The sequence below is a fragment of the Nicotiana tomentosiformis genome, chromosome 4, assembly GCF_000390325.3.
Source record: "Nicotiana tomentosiformis chromosome 4, ASM39032v3, whole genome shotgun sequence".
Taxonomy (NCBI): Eukaryota; Viridiplantae; Streptophyta; class Magnoliopsida; order Solanales; family Solanaceae; genus Nicotiana; species Nicotiana tomentosiformis.
The window spans coordinates 22,368,300-22,388,890 of NC_090815.1; the positions used below are offsets into that span (position 1 = coordinate 22,368,300).

The following is a 20,591-nucleotide window of genomic DNA, read 5'->3' on the forward strand; positions in this document are numbered from 1 at the left end:
TGTAGTAGAATACCATGCTAAGGGTACTAAACAGAGGAAGATTTAGGATTTAAATTCTATTTGTTCAATATTTAAGGTTGTTAGCATTGAAGTCATTATATTTTTAAAATTACGAGTTCATACTTATTTTTTTTACCATTTTAATAAATCTTTACACAAAATTTTTACTCCGCTTGAAAATCTATGGGTTCAATTGAACCTGTAGCTATAATGGTACATCCACGTATTGAATGAACCACGAATACAAATACGAATACAAATAAATGCTATTATTCTTTGTGTTTGGTTTTCATATATAAGAAAGATAAGAGGAAAATATAAAGGTATTGAAGCTTTAAAGCGTATACAGTCAAACTTCTCTATAATAATATCATTTTTTTTCGATACCAAGAAAGACTATTAAGGTCTTCCAAAAAGTGAATATAATAGATTTACAAAGTGTAGAAGACCCAATAAACACATAGTTTTGGAACTTTTGATGTTATTAGATGAGGTGCTTGATTACATATTTGTCATTGTTGTTAGAGCAGTTAAATAACATGAGTCAAACTTTTCTATTTCTGTATCTCAAATTGTAGTATTTAATTATATAACCATAAAGCACTAAACATGCAAAAATTGGGAAGGCATATGGAATCTTTGGTAATTACTATTTACTAGTAATTCTGGCCAATGCCGAACAATTATTTAGGAGAATAATTGAAGAGTGAGTGCATGAGAACAGAACTAGCCATAGGGTTAGCTAGAATTTGGGAAGGAAAAATTGAAGCATCTTGTACACAGGAAAATAAAAGTAGTGCAAGTAGAAGGGGTATTATTTTGCAAAAAGTTTAAGTTGTCTGTGTACGACGACGTAAAATATTTGTATACTATCAGGTTAAGTTTATTGCCGCAACAAGTAGCCAAGGGTGTCGTTTTTATGGCCCAGTGGTCAATGAAATTTATGTAAATCATGGAGACTACGTTTCAAATATCAGAGATAAACTTTAGGTGATTTCGTCCCATATACCTATGTGCGGGGCAGAATTACTCGATACATGTATCGGTGGGAATCCTTTATGTTGTCGCTGTATATATAACTTGAACCCTTTATAAAAAAACATTATAGTAAAGAGAAAATAATTAAGACTTGTTATCATCTTGACAGCAGATCAATATGATGTCTTTAATATTGTTTAAGAATGTGAACTCAAAGAAAATATAAAAAACATACACATACAAACAGTGTTTTTGTATGAAGAGTAATAGTCTGAACTCGGGGTCGTTTGGTAGGATGTATAAGAATAGTGCCGAATAAGATGCATTAGTGATACAAAGATTAGTAATACATGGGTTAGTAATACAAGTATTAGTTACGCAGAGATTATTTCTTATCTACTCTTTGGTGTGGTGTATTAAAAATTAAAATGCATTGCATAATTTTTAAGAAAATTAGTTATTTACAAAAATGCCCTCCATTTTCTTTAGCTTTAAGGAACTTAAGAATAATTTTATCTTCATCCATGCTAATGCATGCATTAATAGTGTAACGACACGGCCGGTCGTTTTAAGTGTATTAGCCATGATCCCCTATTTAGTGCTTTCCCCGTAATTATTTCTGTTTATGTGGCTTGTCGGGAGGTCTTATTTTTTGTTTCGGAGTATTTTGGGACACTTAGTCTCTAAAACGGAAGCTTAAGTCTTAGGATTTTGAACGTAGTTGGAATTGTGTGAAGATGACTCCGGAATGGAGTTTCGTCGATTCTGTTAGCTCCGTTGGGTGATTTTGGACTTAGGAGCGTGTCTAAACTGTGAATTTGAGGTCCGTAACTAATTTAGGCTTGAAATGACGAAATTCGAATTTTTGGGAAGTTTGACCGGGAGTTGACTCTTTGATATTGGGGTTGGATTGGAATTTCGGAAGTTGGAGTTCGTGGTGTCATTTATGACTTGTGTGCAAAATTTAGTGTCAAACGGACGTGATTTGATAGGTTTTGACGTCGTTTGTAAAATTTAGAAATTTCAAAGATTATTAAGCTTGAATCCGTGTGTAGTTCGTATTTTTTGGTGTTGTTTCGAAGTGATTAGAGGATTTGACTAAGTTTATAGCGGGTTATAAGACTTGTTGGTATGTTTGGTTGAGGTCCCGGGGACCTCGGGCCGATTTCGGGTGGTTAAAGGATCAAAGTATGATGTTGAAGAATAGTTGGAGTGTTGTTCCTGCTGGTGTAATCGCACCTGCGAGTGGGGAACCGCACGTGCGAACACGCAGATGCAAATAGGAGGCCGCAGATAAGGGAAGGCTAGGAAGGGCGGGGGGGGGAGCAAGTGCAAGAAAGGATGCGCATCTGCGAGTCCGCAGATGCGAAAAAGGAAAAGTTTGACATTCCCGCACAAGCGGACGAAATGCCGCAGGAGCGACTCTGCAAGTGCGAGACTTGGAGCGCAGGTGCGAGCCCGGTGTTTGTAATGGATTCCGCAGGTGCGGATGTTTCTGCACAGGAGCGGTTCCACAGGTGCTGAAATAGGGCTGCAAGTGCGAAAAACCTGGGCAGAAGGTTTAAAATCAAGGGTTCACGATTTTTGTCTTGTTTCAACATTTTCGACTCGGACTTAGGAGATTTTGGAGAAGTTTTTCGAGGTGATTATTTAGGTAATCTTCTTGTAATCATTTTGGATCATAAAAGTTGTTTCCCCACTGATTTTCCCACCTAATTAGTAAGAATTGAAAGGGAAATTTGGAGGGGGGAGGGGGGGCTAGGGCTTGCAAATTGGAGAGTGAGTTTAGGGGATTTTAATGGCCATTGGATCTCGAATTTTGATAAATTTGGTATGGTTAGACTCGTGAGTGAATGGGCTTTCGGGTGTTGTGACTTTTGTTAGATTTCGAGACGTGGGCCTAGAGTCCTGTTTTAGCCGATTTCGGAATTATGGCTATGATTTAGTACTTTTCTTGTGGAATTGATCCCTTTAGCCTATATGTATTGTATTGTTTTACTTGCGGCTAGATTCAGGACGTTTGGAGACTGATTTGAGAGGCAAAGGCATTTCGAAGTAGAGATTTGCTCTGTTTGAGGTAAGTAACGCTTTCAAACTTGGTTCTGAGGGTTCGAAACCTTGAACTATGTGTTATGTGATTGGTATTGAAGTGGCGCACATGCCAAGTGACGGGCGTGCGGGCGTGCCCTATGGGAATTATGGCCTGATTTATTCCATGGCACTGTATAGTGACTTTATCATGTTGATATCCATGTTTTCATCATATGATAAAGAAATTGAGCTGTCATTCATGCTAGATAACATGTTTAGGCTTCATGTCGGTACTATTGGGACCCCAGTGGGCATTTCTTGCTGTCATCTCACTGATTTCATGGATATTACATACTCATTCATGTTCATATATTTTTTATCATATCTCAGACTCAGTTGTTATTTATTGATAAATTATATCATTGTTTCGGGCTAGTTTTCATGATATTGTGAGCCCGTGAGTGAGACTAGAGAGATTGATGACTGAGTGAGGCTGAGAGCCTGATTATGAGTGACAGTTATGGGATCGGTTTTCACGCCGCAGTGGTTATACTGATTTTATGATAGCACTTGGGCCGTAGGAGCCCCTCCGGAGTCTGTACACCCCCTAGTGAGCACTCTTGATATTATTGAGGGATGTATCTTCACTGGTCATGAATCTTGTCCGAAGTACTTGATACCTGGAGATGGATCTTCTCCACATGGATGGATTGGCCTTCCTCGGTACTGGGTGACTTATAGTCAGTGATGTATATGTTCCAGGATGGATCTTGCCTGGGCTGTATGGGCCATATACACTACGTAGTGGTTGAGCATTCGAGAATGTGAGCACATGAGGCTGACAACATGGTGAATCACATACAGTATGTGCATTGGCATGTAGAGATAGCAGAGTTATATTCTTTACATTGTTCGGATCTGCTTCACTTTACTATTTTCAGCTGCCTATTTAATTTGAAAGCATGCCTATGTTTCTGTACAGTTTTCTATTTTGTTTGTACCAGTTGAGTTCGTCACTACCTTTCAGTCCAAAGTTTGGACTTGTTACTTACTAAGTTGGATGTACTCATGTTACTCTCTGCACCTCGTATGTAGATCCAGATAATTTTGGTCCCGTCGGCGGTTACTGATTGCGGCTTTAGAGTTCGGAGACTACCAAGGTAGTTGCACGGAGTTCGCAAGCCTTGACTCTCCATATTTATCACTAATTATATTTTTAGTTTATTTCTCCAGACACTGTAGTGGACTGTATTCTCATTTAGACGCTCATGTACTCTGTGACATCCCTGTTTTTGGGATGGATTGTATCGTATTTTGGATACTTCAGTTTTCAAAAAAGGCTTTCCTAAATTATTAAATTGCTTTCGTCTTTATGTTCAAAGATTTTTTCTATGTTAAGATGTTGAGCTGTGGCTTGCCTAGTTCCACGATAGGCGCCATCACGACGGCTAGATTTTGGGTCGTGGAAAGTTTGTATCAAAGGCTAGGTTACATAGGTCTCACAGGTCATGAGCAAGTTTAGTAGAGTCTTGTAGATCGGTGCGGAGATGTTTGGACTTATCTTCGAGAGGCTGCCGAACCCTTAGGAAACTTCACATTCTTTAATTCTTGTCGTGCGAATCTGCTGATTCTGGTAACCAAATTTCTGTTGTTCTATTCTCTCACAATTGGTGAGGACGCATACTACGGGGTAGGAAGGACAGCCACCTGTACCACAAGTTAGGACCGCGAGAGGCCAAAGTCGCGGTAGGGGCAGAGGTGTAGCTCGCACTGCAGCTAGGGCAGCACCTGCAAATTTGCCAGTTGCCCCAGTTCAGGAGCAGGCCCCAGTTGTGGATGATCCTATAGGACCAGCTTAGGCACCACCTGTGCCCATTGTGATTCCAGCCCTTCAGGATTCCTTAGCTCAAATTTTGACCATGTGCACAAGTCTGGCTCAGGCAGTCTCTGTTCCGTCCGCAACAACCACTTCTCAAGCCGGATGAGGTGCTCAGACTCTTGCCGCCTGCACACCAGAGCAGGTGGTACAGGGACTCCAGACACCAGGGGCACCACCAGCCCAACCGGTTGCAGCTGCTTAAGACTATTTGGTTCATCTTTTGCCCAATGATGAGCAACGTTGATTGGAGAGGTTTGGGAAACACCAACCTCTATCTTTCAATGGTACCGAGGGAGAGGATGCACGTGGTTTCTTGGACATATGTATGAGGATCCTCCGTAAACAGGTATTTTGGAGACCAGTGGGGACTCGTTCACTACTTTTCAGTTTACTGGAGCTACCCTTACCTTGTGTGAGGCATATGAGAGGTGTAGGCCGGTTGATGCAGCGCCACCTACATGGCAGGAGTTCTCCGTTCTCTTCTTGGAGAAGTATGTGTCGCAGTTTCTCAGAGAGGAGCTGCACAAACAGTTCGAGAGGTTGTGTTACGATGATATGATTGTGATGCAGTACGAGATAAGGTTTTCTGAGTTGGCCCTTCATGCGGTTTGGCTAGTTCCCACTAATAGAGAGAGGATCAGAAGGTTCAATATTAGCCTCACATTTCAGCTGCGGGTGCTCATGACTAGAGAGATGGTGTGCCTGGTGCTATGTTTGATGAGGTTGTCGACATTGCTCGGGAGATAAAGTCGGTCCGCAACTAGGGGCGGGTTGAGAGGGAGGCTAAAAGGTTTCATGGATCAGGCATTTTTGGTAGTGCATCATTTGGCCATGGTTCTTTCAGTTCTCATCAGCTTCACTCATATCTTAGTGCCCTTCTAGCTCAGAGTTTGATTCATTCCCCATCAGCTCAGGGCTCATCTATGTCAGGACCTTCGAGCAGTTATCCCGGTGCTCGGGGCTCCCTTGAGTCCTCACCGCCATTTGATGAGAGTGGTTGCGTTAAGTGCGGAGATTTGGGTCATATCAAGAGGCATTATCCCCGCCTTTCTGGAGGTTCATCTCACTAGAGGAGTCATCCTTTGACTTCGGCACCTGTAACTTCACCCCCCGCCTAGCCAGTTCGGGGTGGAGCTCAGTCAACTTGGGGTCGCCCTAGAGGGGAAGGCCGATCAGGTGGCGGTCAGGCCTGTTTCTATGCACTCCCTGCCAGAGCAGATGCAATTGCTTCGGATGCTACGATTACAGGTATTGTCTTAGTTTTCCATAAATATGCCTCTGTATTATTTGACCTTGGTTCCACTTATTCATATGTGTCATCGTATTTTGCTCATTATCTAGATATGCCCCGTGAGTCTCTAGTTTCACATGTTCATGTGTCTACCCCGGTGGGAGATACTGTCATTGTAGACCGTGTATATCTGTCATGTGTGGTGACTATTGGGAGGTTGAAGACTAGAGTAGATCTCTTATTGCTTAGTATGGTCAATTCAGATGTTATCTTGGGTATGGTGAGTTATCAGATGTTTAGTTATATGTCTTTGAGCCAAGTGGGGGTAGTCTACTATCTATGATTTGATTGCAAGATTTTGTACGGGATTGGTTTTTGGGCTGAGGCATACTTGTTGATTGGTTAAGACTTGCAGAGGTTGATATCAGGGATGACTTAAGTAAGAAAATTTCTTGAATGAGCGTTATATTGCACTTTATGAAAAAACATGAAATGATTAAATTGTTATTTTGAAGGATGTAGTGCGCGTAGAGTGTGAATTTGATCGGTGGTGTTAAGGCAGGGTTACCCCTTCGAGCGTTGTTGTGCTAATAAGGCACGTATCTTTCAGTCCATTAAGGTGGTGAAATTTAGAATTTGTACAAAGTGAGTGGCTCCCGAGAAGGTTCTAATGGGTTCGAGATTTCTATATAAAAATCGAGAATTTTTTTGGATTTGTGCATGGATAGAATCTGAGATTACATTTAATGGTGCCAGGATTTGCGGTAATTCTATATGATCATGGATTCTACATTTTAGTATAAGAAAGGTAAGAAAAATAATTTTAAATTCACATAAGGTATTTTTAGAGTGAGCGTTACAAATGTTTTGGTGGCAATATTCTTGGGCTTTAGTGACCTGCGTGCCTTGGGCGAGTTAGAGGAAATTAGTTCTGATATCTTGATTAGGCACAAATGGATTTCAAAGTGTTCTTGATGGTTTCTACCATGGTTTGAACCAGATATTTCTACCAGTGTGGGGAACGTGTTGTGTATTGTGATTTCCTCCTAGAAGGAAGCAAAGGAAGGTTTATAACTATCCGGATATGTAAATTGATGGTGACTTAAAGTTGATAGTGAGATTCTTGTGCTTGCCACATGATGGAATGGTAGATGTGGTGTGTTGTGCAAGATTCATGTACAAGGTGGCAGTTCATTTCTTGAAGGAAAGTTCACGAATTATGGACAGAATGGTCAATGTTATATATTTAGATAAATGCTATAGTTGCTCGGTAATCCCTGAGAGGGGTGCGCGGTTCAAAGGGACATTGTATTTTGATTTACGGATGTTCATTGGTATTGCAATACTCTCCTAGTTGATCGACTGCTGATATTCAAATTTGCTATGTGGCACGAAAGAATTTTAGGAGTATTCCTTGTGGGATGATCGTGTATGAGAGATGTGTTAGACATTCTAGCGGTGGAGTTGGGATCAGATATGGGATTCGTGTGTTCTATGGATTTGGGGAGTGGGAGTTCTCAAGAGCAGGTTGTTTTCATGGTTAGGAACTGTGAAGTCATGGCCGAAGCTAGCTGCTAGACCATAGTATGTGTTAGGATTCAGTCATTGTGGTCTTTCGGAGGGTTATTTATCCATGTTTGGGTGCCCGAAGTTGATTTGGGGGTCCATTGGTAGGCCCAATTAAGATGTGTATTCTACATCGATTCGGATTGGTTGGCTCTATACTGCTATTATTGAAGGATGTGCCATTCAATTGTTATTGAGCTTATTCGTGTTTTGATATGTTCGGTGAGTTACTCTTCTATGCTACGAGGGGTTGTGATTCGTTGGTTGTATGCACCCATGGTGCAGTTCTATTGGGGCCTTATATCAGAAATTACGCGAGATGGGTATTTGGGTGATGCATGAGTGGTTGCGCATTGGTTATGTTCTTTTGGGTTTGTGTGGCATTGTATCATTTGCTTCTCCATGGTTATAGTAATGCACTTTGAGTACTTGATGTCAGATTGCGTGTGGTTATTGATTTTGAGTATGGTGGCTGAGGTATTTCATATGGATCAGTGTTTGGCTGGGGTCGCGCATTGCGGCAGAGTTATGTTGAGATATGATCCTTGTGTTAGATTCGTGTGTTATGGTTCTACGGTGTGTGATGGGTTCTTAGCATTGCGTTGGGGTGGTACCCGTCGAGCTTAAAGGACGATTCTCTTGTTTCAGTCATTTTCGTGATTGACTACATTTGGAATGTTGCTTATTGGTGCACATATTTCACGTGTTGTGGCTTTAGATAGTATTGGTATGACATGTCAGTAGAATAGCTGGTATTTGACAAGATGAAGTTGTCGGATCTAAGATGGGTGCTATCAGATTTGGAAGGATAATATCGAAAGTCAGCTTAGAAAATTTCTATGGTTCTCGTCGAAGGAGAGGGAGCTCCACGACTGGTGGATATGATGAATGGTTATGAGTCTCTGCGTGTTTCTTTCATCATCGGTAGTGTACGAAGTTTTTAGAATGGAGTCTTGTTTGATATGAGGTTTACTATTGGCATGGGGTTGTTTTGAGCAGCTACTGTGATTAAAAATTATTTCTTCGAGCATTTGAGCTATGTGGTATTTGAGTTTTGAGTATTCGAGTTATGGTTACCGTTTTTGGTACAACTTGTTCAGACTTATACAGTGTGTAGGTTGCGAGATTCAAATCTTATAAGAAATTACGGATGTTGGAAATTAGATTCTAAGGCTTGTGGGCTAGGTTGAATTAAGAAATTTAGGTTATGTGGTGTTATCAGACCTGTATGGGATAGGGTAATGTGGGATCACCCCCGGGTACGTGCGTGGTAAGATGGAATAGTGATTTTGATTGCGTGGAAACAACTCTTGGCACATTCGAGGACGAACGTATGCTTAAGTGTGGGAGGTCTTGTTTTTTGTTTCGGTGTGTTTTGGGACACTTATTCCCTAAAACGGAAGATTAAGTCTTAGGATTTTGACCGTAGTTGGAATTGTGTGAAGACGACTCCGGAATGGAGTTATGTCGGTTCTGTTAGCTCTGTTGGGTGATTTTGGACTAAGGAGCGTGTCCGGACTGTGAATTTGAGGTCCGTAGCTGATTTAGGCTTGAAATGGCGAAAGTTGAATTTTTGGGATGTTTGAGTAGGTTCGTGGTGTGATTTATGACTTGTGTGCAAAATTTGGGGTCAATCATATGTGATTTGATAGGTTTTGACGTCGTTTGTAGAATTTAGAAATTTCAAAGTTTATTAGGCTTGAATTCGTGTGTAATTCATGTTTTTGGTGTTGTTCGAAGTGATTAGAGGATTTGACTAAGTTCGAAGCGGGTTATAAGGCTTGTTGGTATGTTTGGTTGATGTCCCGGGGACCTCGGATCAATTTCGGGTGGTTAACATATCAAAGTTTAATGTTGAAGGATAGCTGAAGTGTTGTTCTTGTTAGTGTAATCACACTTGTGAGTAGGGAACCGCAGGTGCGGACACGCAGAAGCGAAGAGGAGGCCGCAGATGCGGGCAAGGCCAGGAAGGGCAGGGGGCGCAAGTGCGAGAAAGGATGCGCATCTTCGAGTCCGCATACGCGAAAAAGGAAAAGTTTAGCATTTCCGCAGAAGCAGACGAACGGCCCCAGGAGCAACTCCGCAGGTGTGAGCCCAGTGTTTGTTGTGGGTTCCGTAGGTGCAGATGTTTGTGTGGAGGAGCGGTTCCGCAGGTGCGGAAATAGGGCCGCAGGTGCGAAAAGCCTAGGCAAAAGGTTTAAAAGCAATGGTTCACGATTTTTGTCTTGTTTCAATATATTGGACTCGGACTTAGGTGATTTTGGAGAAGCTTTTCGAGGTGATTATTGAGGTAAGGTTCTTGTACTCATTTTGGATCATAAAACTTGTTTCCCCACTAATTTTCCACCTAATTAGTGAGATTTTGAAGTGAAATTTGGGGGTTTAGGGCTTGAAAATTAGAGAGTGAATTTTGGGGGATTTAAATGGCCATTTTATGTCAGATTTTGATTAATTTGGCATGGTTAGACTTATGAGTGAATGGGCTTTCGTATATTGTGATTTTTGTCGAATTTCGAGACGTGGGCCCGGAGGCTGGTTAGAGCCACTTTTGGATTTTTTTCTATGATTTAGTACTTTTCTTGTGGAATTGATCCCTTTAGCCTATATTGATTGTATTGTATTACTTGTGGCTAGATTCAGGACGTTTGGAGACCGATTTTAGAGGCAAAGGCATTTCGACGTAGAGATTTGTTCGATTTGAGGCAGGTAACGCTTTCAAACTTGGTTCTGAGGGTTCGAAACCCCGAACTATGTGTTATGTGATTGGTATTGAGATGAAGGGCTTGCGAGCGTGCACCGTGGTAATTGTGGCCTATTTGATTCCATGGCACTGTATAGTGACTCTATCTTGTTGATATCCGTATTTTCATCATGTGATAAAGTAATTGAGCTATCAATCATACTAGATATCATGTTTAGAGTTTATACCAGTCGTTTCTTGCTGTCATCTCACCAATTTCATTGACATTACGTACTCAGTCGTGTTCATGCATTTTTTATCATATATCAATCTTAGTTGTTATTTATTGATACATCATATCATTGTTTCAGGCTAGTTTTTATGATATTGTGAGCCCGTGAGTGAGACTGGAGAGATTGATGACTAAGTGAGGCTGAGATCTTGATTATGAGTGACAGTTATGGGCTGTAGGAGCCCCTCCGGAGTCTGTACACAATCTTAGTGAGCGCGGTTGATATTATTGAGGGATGGATCTTTTCTGGACATGAATCTTGTCCGAAGTACTTGATACCTAGAGATGGATCTTCTCCACAGGGCTGGATTGGCCTTCCTCGGTACTGGGTGACTTATAGTCAGTGATGTATATGTTCCGGGATGGATCTTCACTAGGTCGTATGGGCCATATACAATACCGAGTGGTTGAGTATTCTAGAGTGCGAGCACATGAGGCTGACATCACGGTGCATCACATACAGTATGTGCATTGGCATATAGAGATAGCAGAGTTGTATTCTTTACACTGTTCGGATCTGCTTCACTTTACTATTTTCAGCTACCTATTTATTTTGAAAGCATGCCTACGTTTCTGTAAAGTTATTTCTATTTTATCTGTACCGGTTGAGTTCGTCACTAACTTTCAGTCCAAAGTTTGTACTTATTACTTACTGAGTTGGATGTACTCACGTTACTCTCTGCACCTCGTGTGCAGATCCAGGCATTTTAGTCCCGGCAGCGGTTACTGATTGCGGCTTCAGAGTTCGGAGACTACCAAGGTAGTTGTACGGCGTTCGCATGCCTTGACTCTCCTTCTTTATCACTAGTTGTATTTTCAGTTTATTTCTCTAGACACTAGAGTGGACTGTATTCTGATTTAGACGCTCATGTACTCTGTGACACCCCGGTTTTTGGGATGGATTAAATCGTATTTTGGATATTTTTGTTTTCAAAAAAGGCTTTCATAAATTATTAAATTTCTTCCGTATTTATGCTCAAAGATTTATTTTCTGTGTTGAGATATTGAGTTGTGGCTTGCCTAGTTCCACGATAGGCGTCATCACGACGGTTAGATTTGGGGTCGTGACAAATAGTCTTGATATTACTAATACCATGAGTTGCTATGTATTAGTTATACATATGATAATATGAAATAGGTTGTATAACTAATACTTGCATTAGTATATAGGTTGAAAAAGTGTACCAAATAAGGGATTAGTCATACCAAAAGCCATGCATTATCTTCTATATTGACTCCTACCAAATGACCCCGAATCTCATGCAGAGGTATAAATAGTGGATAGCATGCTATACATGCCTATGAACCTAAAGTGATTAGATACTCCAAAATGCCAAACCTTATTGTTGTACTTTATGTAGTCTCTATATTCTTATGCACTTTCTGTATCTCTATTAATACTTTTGTCTGGATAATATCCACTTCTATTATCCTTAAGATCACAAGCAAATGGAGTGTAAGAAACAAGAAAACTAATAAGCCATTGCTAACGAGGTTCGTGGACATGCAAATAGGCCTCGATGAGAAAACAGAGTCTTGATTCTTTAAGAACTCGCGAGCAAGCTCAGAAGAAGTGACAGGAATGATATGGACATTACCAAGACGAATGCAAGCGATTTCAGTATCCATTTCCTCCATAAGTTTGTGTATCCAATTAGATGCTGGCTTGCTATTTAGGAGCATTTGAGGAAGGCTAGCTGCCAATTATTTGGCATGGTTTTGGACCTGGAGGCAATGACTTATTAGTTTTCTTGTTTCTTACACTCCATTTGCTTGTGATCTTAAGGATAATAGAAGTGAATATTATCCAGAAAAAAGTATTAATAGAGATACAAAACGTGCAGATGAAAATGGAGGCTATATAAAGTACAACAATAAGGTTTGGCATTTTAGAGTATCTAATCATTTTAGGTACACAGGTATCCACTATTTATACCCTTAGTAGGATTGCATGAACTAGCTTTTGGTATTACTAATGCCTTATTTGGTATATGTTTTCAACCTATATATTACTAATGCAAATATTAGTTATCCAGCCTATTTGATATTATCCTATATATAATTAATACATAGCAAACCATGGTATTAGCAATACCATGACTATTAACGCACGCATTAGCATGACTAAAGATAAAATTATCCTTAAAGTCTTTTAAAACTAAAAAATATGGAAGAAATTTTTGTAAACAACTAATTATCTTAAAAATTATGCAGTGCATTTTAATTTTTAATACATCACACCAAGCAATAAATAAGAAATAATTTCAGCATAACTAATACTTGCATTACTAACACATGAATTACTAATCTCTCCATCACTTTTACACCTTATTCAGCACTATTCTTATACACCCTACCAAACGACTCTGACTATTACCCTTCATGTAAAAACACTGTTTGTATGTGTATGTGTTTGATATTTTCTTTGAGTAACTATTCTTAACCAATATTAAAAATATCATGTTGATCTGCTGTCTACATGATAAGAAGTCTTAATTATTATGTTTTCACTATAATGTTTGTTTATATAGGGTTTAAGTTATATATACAGTGACAACATAAACGTTTTCTACCAGCACAGATACCGGGTAATTTCGCCCCACCATAACTTAGGCATACGAGAAGAAATTACCTAAAGTTTATCTCTGAGATTTGAACTGTGGTCTCCAAAGTTTACACCAATTTCATTGACCATTGGGCCATAAAGGCCACACCCTTGGCTGCGTATTGTGGCAATAAACAGATAGTATAAAAATATTATACATCTGCACCCAGAACTTAAACTTTTTGAAATATAATTCCCCTTCAACATGTAGTGAATTTTATTTTCCCGTGTACAAAATGCATCAAATTTTTCTCTTCTTCCTTTTCAAATTCTAACTAACCATCAGGGTTGGAGGAAGGATGTTATCTACGGGTTCGGATGAACCCAGTAACTTTTTGCTTAGATTCTGTATTTATATTAGAAAATCTATTAGATATGTATAAATACTTAATTACGAACCAAGTATCTAACGAGAGGTTCATTTGTAAATTCAGAACCCATAAACTTTAAATCCTTGTTCCGCCTCTGCTAACCATGTGGCTAGTTCTGTTCGCATGCACTCGCGCTTTAATTATTCTCCTAAATAATCGCTCAGCATTGGACTAAATTACTAGTAATCACCAAATATTCTATATGCCTTCCCAATTTATGCCTGTTTAGTACTTTATGGTTATATAAATACTACAATTTGAGATACAGAAATAGAAAAGTTTGACTCATGTCATTTAACTTCTCTACCAACAATGATGACTATATAATCAAGCACCTCATCTAATGACATCACAAGTTCCAAAACTACGTTTTGTAACGAACCAATCAGTCGTTTTGAACTTTAGTATTTTGTTCGGTGGTTTGAGACTTTTAATAGCTTCCTATGATATATTATGACTTGCATGTATGGTCGGTTTTAGTTTTTGAGTGGTTTGGGGTTGATTTGGAAGAATGACTCTCGATTTGGAAACTTTAAGTTAGAAGAGTTGACCAAAATTTGACTTTTGGGTAAACACACTTGGAATCTAGTTTTTATGATTGTGATAGGTTCGTATGATGATTATGGACTTGTACGTATATTTGGATTCTGTTTTGGAGGTTACTAGAAGGATTCGACACTATTCGTTGAAAGTTCACAATTTGAAGAACATAAGAGTTCATAAGTTTGACCAAAAGTTGACTTTGATGTTATTGGATTTCAATTGGTGTTCCGAGACTTTGGTTAGGGCTATATAGTTGAATTGAACTTGTGTGCAAAATTTGAAAGTAATCTGAAGTGTTTAAGTGTGATTTGGACACTCTTTTAAGGCTAAATTGGGTGATTCAAAAGGTTATCTTTGGTGTAATCTCGCAAGAATAATGTTAGAATTATCAAATGTGAGGCTCGGAGTCATCTAGGATCTGATTCGAGCTATAATAACTGCTATATTTTTATTTAATTATTCTGGAATTTAGTCACTTTTTCTCACTTAGTTTTGGAACTCGGATTTGGCCGATTTTGGAGATAATTTTTGCCACATGATTTGGGGTAAGTGTTTTCTACTCGGTTTTGATTATATTCCATAATTCCATCTTCGTTTTTGTCATTTGATTGATAATTTCAAAAGTGAAATTGGGGAGTTTTGTCTAAAGTTTTTTAAAGTGAATTTTTGAGTTATATACATCGATACGGAGTCAGTGTTGAGTAAAATTAGTATGGATGGATTCGTAATTGAATGGGTTATCGAATTTTATGAGTTTTGTTGGGTTTCAAAGTGCGGGCCTGGGTTTGACGTTTTCGTTGACTTTGAGTAAATGCGTAATGATTCGAGCTTTATCATTTGGGTTTGCTTCCTATGACATTATTTGATGATGTTGAGTTGCTTTTGGCTAGTTTTGAGCCATTCAGAGGATGATTTGAGCGGGATGGCTCTTCTAGTATATTGATTTGGCTTGTTTGAGGTAAGTATCTTGCCTAACTTTGTTGGGAAAACGTTTTCTACTAATTGATATTGTTTGTTACACGTGGGGGGGGTGATGCATATATGAGGTGACAAGCGTATATGCATTTGCCAGGGTTATTCATACTCGGGGGTAAATTATACGATTAATTGTGCCTTGTAGAATTATGTGACCTTCTTGTTTCATGTCTTCATTGACTTCTAGATTACTATGAATATGTAATTAAATTCTAGAAACTATAATTTAGCTTATTATAATTTGATTAAAATTTGACGGACTTTTGTGAAATTATTGATGTGCTAAATCCGATCGTTATTATACTTAATCACAAATATATCGCTACGACCGTTATTCTTGAGATATTGGATTCTATACTTGTGTTGAAGATCATCTTTGAGACTTGTTGAGATACTTGAATAATAAGGTTCTTGAGGTTTATTAAATTGTTATTGGCTTGAAAGCGTTGATTGATGTTCATTTGGAATATTCGCTTAATCACTCTCCTTGATGATATTCATGCTTCCTACCCTGCTTGTTATTGATATACATGTGCTTAGTGACGAAGAGTGTAAAGCACAAAGGGTGATGCCATGCCATTGCATATACATCATCGTGCGAGGAAGAGTGTAAATCATGAAGGGTGATGCCGTGCCATTGTATATACATTATCTTGTGAGGTAGAGTGTAAAGCACGAAGGGTGATGTCATGCCATATCATTTACATTATCATGTGAGGATGAGAGTAAAAACGCGAAGGGTGATGCCATGCCATTTTATTTACATTAACATATTTTTATATCATCATGTGTTCATGGCACGAAGGGTATTTCCGTGCAGGCGAGGATGAGAGACATGCATTATGTGGTGATATATTTTTCTTGTGTATATATTCATGCCTTTATGTTGAGTTGTTACTGTTGCACCTATATTTTCTATATGATTTGTCATTGTTGTTCTGTATTTATCCTCTATCTCAATTGTTGTTATGTTGTCCATGCATTCTATCTATTTAACTTGCAAATATCACGATTTCCTTCTTTTTTGTCATATCTACATCTATCTCGTTTCTCATTCGTTACACTTTCGTATTAGCCTTCTGCCTGTTAGTTACTAATGCCTTCTATTTATTTATCTTATAAAGATCATGCTTTCCTTCATGGCCGTTATATCTACATCTAAGCCTTCTACTATGTTAGGTAGTAAAACTTATGTTCCTCTATCTTAAATGCTATCATTACTTCTATGCCTTCTATCTAGTCTGTTATTGTTGCCCATATGCACTGCGTTGTTCGTTATTGCTTCCTGTATATCTCCCACTTTATCATTATTGTTGTTGGCATTTCTTTTACCTAGTTGGTACTGTTATACGTATACTCAGTGAGGAAGAGATAAGTACATAGAGAGTGTTGCTGTCCCAATTGATTTGATCTATATTCATATATTTGGTGAGGATGAGATAAATGCACGAAGAGTATTGTCGTTCCATTTGATTTGACATCTTGAGTAAATTCTCACACCATGAAAGTTATGAATTTACTATCGTGATTTCTTTTAGTAATCATTAACTGTCTCACGGTTGTTTTCTTGTACTCTTGTCTATTATCTTCTAGAAGTGTTTCTATTAGTAATCTACATCACATTTTATACCAGTGAGTATCTTTTAACTAAAAAGTCTCGTCACTACTTCAATGAAGTTACATAATATACTTACTAGGTACATGACGAGCTCGAAACAAACATCTAAATTATACTCGCTAATCAAATATAGTATACTATAATAATACTTTATCCACAGAGATTGGATTTAAATAGTATTCTCGTAGTTTCTAGCTTGGTTGCTATCCAAGATGATCAACAATTGAGATTTATATGATTTCTAACTAAAATTAACTAAGTGTCTAAAGCTATTGACTAATGACAATCGCGACAAGGAATAAGCAAAGAAGGTTATCAATGGGAGAAGATAGGGTTTTGATAGGATAGGTGCAAGAAAATTGTTTGGGATCTAACTCTATATAATTCACTTTTAATGTTCAAGTGAGTCTCTCGAATTCACTAGATTATTAGTTCAAACGTTCGGCATAAACTCCTCTCTCGATTAAGTCTTAACCTCACAAGATGAACCAATTTAAGCACGTGAAGATATGCAAGAATGTGTAGTGGATTGGTCTTTAGGAGAACCTCTCTCAATTATCCTCCTAACTAGCTTTAATCAATGATTCAACTAGCCTCTTTTGATTACTAAGAAGAATTAATAAACTCAACCAATAATGTAATGCAAAGATATCACAAGTTATGCCTCTCTCGATTACATAAACAAGTGAATATGAATGCAAAAATTAAATCATCCAAAAATACTTCAATACATAAAAAATAGAGTTATAATCCACAAACAATCATCAATACACCAAATCTATCAAACCTTAAAGAGAACTACTCCATAGATATGGAGCAATCCATCACAATTAAAATTAGAGTATAGAAAAATATAAATTTGATCCAAACTCGGGTCTTGAGTGAGGAAGGAATGATGATATCCTTGTGCTTTTGCTCCTTCAACTCCTCCTTAGCTTCCTTCGGTCAAAATTATGTCAAAGGTCCATAAAATAATGTTTTTCCATGTATTTATACCAAGTGGGGTCGGGTCCAGACGAAATCACCTTTTCCTAGCAGAAATAGGATATTTACTCTATAATAAATACACAGGCATGCCTCATGGGGTGACGCACCATGCGGGGCATTAGTGGAGAAATCCAGAAAGATAACTTCTGACAGACAACAGGAATTTGTACAAGTGCGGTGCCCCACGCATCGCGAAAATGGGGATTTCTTAAAGCACATATCAAACTTTTATTTTTGACGTCCAGACTTGGTCATCGACCCCCAAACACAATCCCGGCTTAATCCCTTAGGCTTTTACTCAGACTTCAAAGCTCCAAATAGCTCGAATTAACTTCATAACATCTACATAGCTCGAAATCACTCCTACAAGGCATAAAACACTCAATAAGTGCAAGACACTATCAATTAAAGCGCAAACATGAATAAAGTGCAGTGAATTAGAGTGTAATAAGCGACTAAAACACGAGATTACATCTTTTTCTCCTTTTCTTTTGCACCACATTTACTACATCCATCTTAAACGTCATAGTCTCCTCGCCCACTCTAAGTATGAGTTTTCTCTCGTCTATATCGAATATAGCCCTACCAGTTGCTAAGAATGGTATTCCTAGGATGAGGGGGGCCTCCTTGTTCTCCTCCATATTCACCACTATAATATCCACAGGAAATATGAACTTATCCAACTGAACTAACATATCTTCCACTATCCCCTTAGGTATTATAGTCGTTTGGTCTGCCAGCTGCAAAGATATTGGCACCGATCTTATCTCTCCAATCTCCTTCTACAGTTTCTTGTAAATAGATAGAGACATTAAGTTAATTGAGGCACCAGAATTACATAAAGACTTATTAAACTTTATTGTTCCTAATGAGCAAGGTATAGTAAAACTTCCTGGATCTCCACACTTTTGTGGGAGTTTATTTTGCAATATCGCACTTCAATGCTCTATGAGATTGACTACTAAAGTCTCTTCTATCTTTATCTTCTTTGTAAGGATCTCCTTCAAGAATTTTGCGTAAAAAAACATTTTTGAGAGCACTTATATGAATTGTAAGTTTACATGAACCTATTTCAGCACATCCAAAAATCTCTCAAACTGCTTGTCCAACTTTTCTCTATATAGCTTTTGAGGCAAAGGTAAAGCAGGCATATGCTAGCTCTCATCATGTTCCCCACTTCTCAAAGTTTCTACCTTCTTCTTTTTCTCAACTTTCATCTGGCCCTTATTATTTTTATCAACATCATTCTCCAGCTTCTCCCCACTTTCTTTTTCAAGTTTCACATCATTTTGGATCGGGGTGGGATCTTTTAACACTTTCCCACTTCTCAGAGTCACAGCATTCACTGTTTATTTGGGATTCCTCTAAGTATCAGCAGGGAGAGTTCCTGGGGCCCTCTCAGACAATATTGTTGTAATTTGTCCCACTTGTCTCTTTACGTTTCGAAAAGATATGCCCAACTCTTTGATAGCTGCTCCATGGGCGTCCGGCCTTTCATCTGTCTTGATAATGAAAGCCTTCATTCGATCCTCTAGACCAGGCTGGATAGGTTGTTGAGGCTGAAATTGCTGCCTTTGCTGATTTTGGAATGCTGGAGCTCCTTATCCCTAGGCCTAGAGTTATTTTGTTTCCAAGCATTTGCAGTACCCCCAGGTGAACTCCATAAAAATTAGGGATGCCTCTGACTCATTGCATTAAAATTGTTGTTTCCCACAATATTCACTTCCTCAGTTGAGGCTTGACACTCATGAGTAGGTGTGCTTTTTCACATATATTACACGCTGTATGAGGTTCATTTTGTATTAAGGCTAAGGTCAGTTTTCGTATTTCCTTAGCCATAGCATCAAGCTATACCTGCACAAATGTAGTAGCATCAACTTGGTGAACACCGGTAGATTTTCTTCTTTCAGCACTCTCAGAGTGCCACTGATTTGCATTTTTAGACAACTCATCAAGAATTGTGACTATCTCTTCTGGAGTCTTCATCATCAAACGGCCTCCAGTTGTATTGCTCAATGTTCTACTTGAGGCCGATGTCAATCCATCCCAAAAGTCCTGGAGTTGCATCCAGAGTTGAATTCCACTATGTTGACACCTTTTAACAATCTCCTTAAACCTCTCCCATGCTTCAAAAATAATTTCAATATATTTCTGGAAAAAGTTATGGATTTCTCTTCTAAACATGCCCATTTTAGCTGAGGAGAAATATTTATCAAGGAATTTTCTGGTCATCTCCTCCCATGATCTAATTGATCCCGTGGGCAAGCTTCGAAGCCACTGTTTTGCATCCTCTTTGAGTGTGATGGGGAATGCTATTAAGTACACTGCATCTTGTGACACACCATTATATTGAAAGGTGTTCATAATCTCCTCAAAGTCCATCAGATGTGTATTTGGATCTTCGTTCATCTTCTTTCTGAAGACATGGCAGTTCTGAAAGGTTTGAAGCAGCCCTTGCTTCAATTCGAATTTGTTAACTGCAATTGGAGGTGGTCTAACACTTAATAATCCTTGATTGTAGACTGGTCTAGCATAATCGAACAGAGGTCTCCCAGGCATGAGAGCTATATTTTTGAAGTAGTCTGCAGTAAAGGGTTGATTCTGAGCAATTCTCTTACCCTACTCTTCTTCATAGATGATTAGTGCATCTCTAATAGCTTCTTCCTCAACATCTCGTGCAGCTTTTTCTCGTTGTTGGGCTGCCTCCCTTGCAGCCAAACCTACATTATCATCACCGTTTCCATCCATATTTTCTTTGGTTGAGGACTACCCAACATTTTCTGAAGTCTCGGTCAGATCTCTTTCCTTCCTTAGTTGTCGCAGTTGTTTTTCTAT

At 38.8% G+C, this 20,591-nt stretch overlaps 1 non-coding gene across 1 annotated transcript; it reads left to right on the forward strand.

Annotated features, from left to right (window-relative positions):
* Nucleotides 1-19,833: 19,833 nt before the first annotated feature.
* Nucleotides 19,834-19,940, forward strand: LOC117280142 (small nucleolar RNA R71). Its single transcript, XR_004510620.1, has one exon. It is a non-coding gene; the product is annotated as a small nucleolar RNA R71 (small nucleolar RNA).
* Nucleotides 19,941-20,591: the final 651 nt, after the last annotated feature.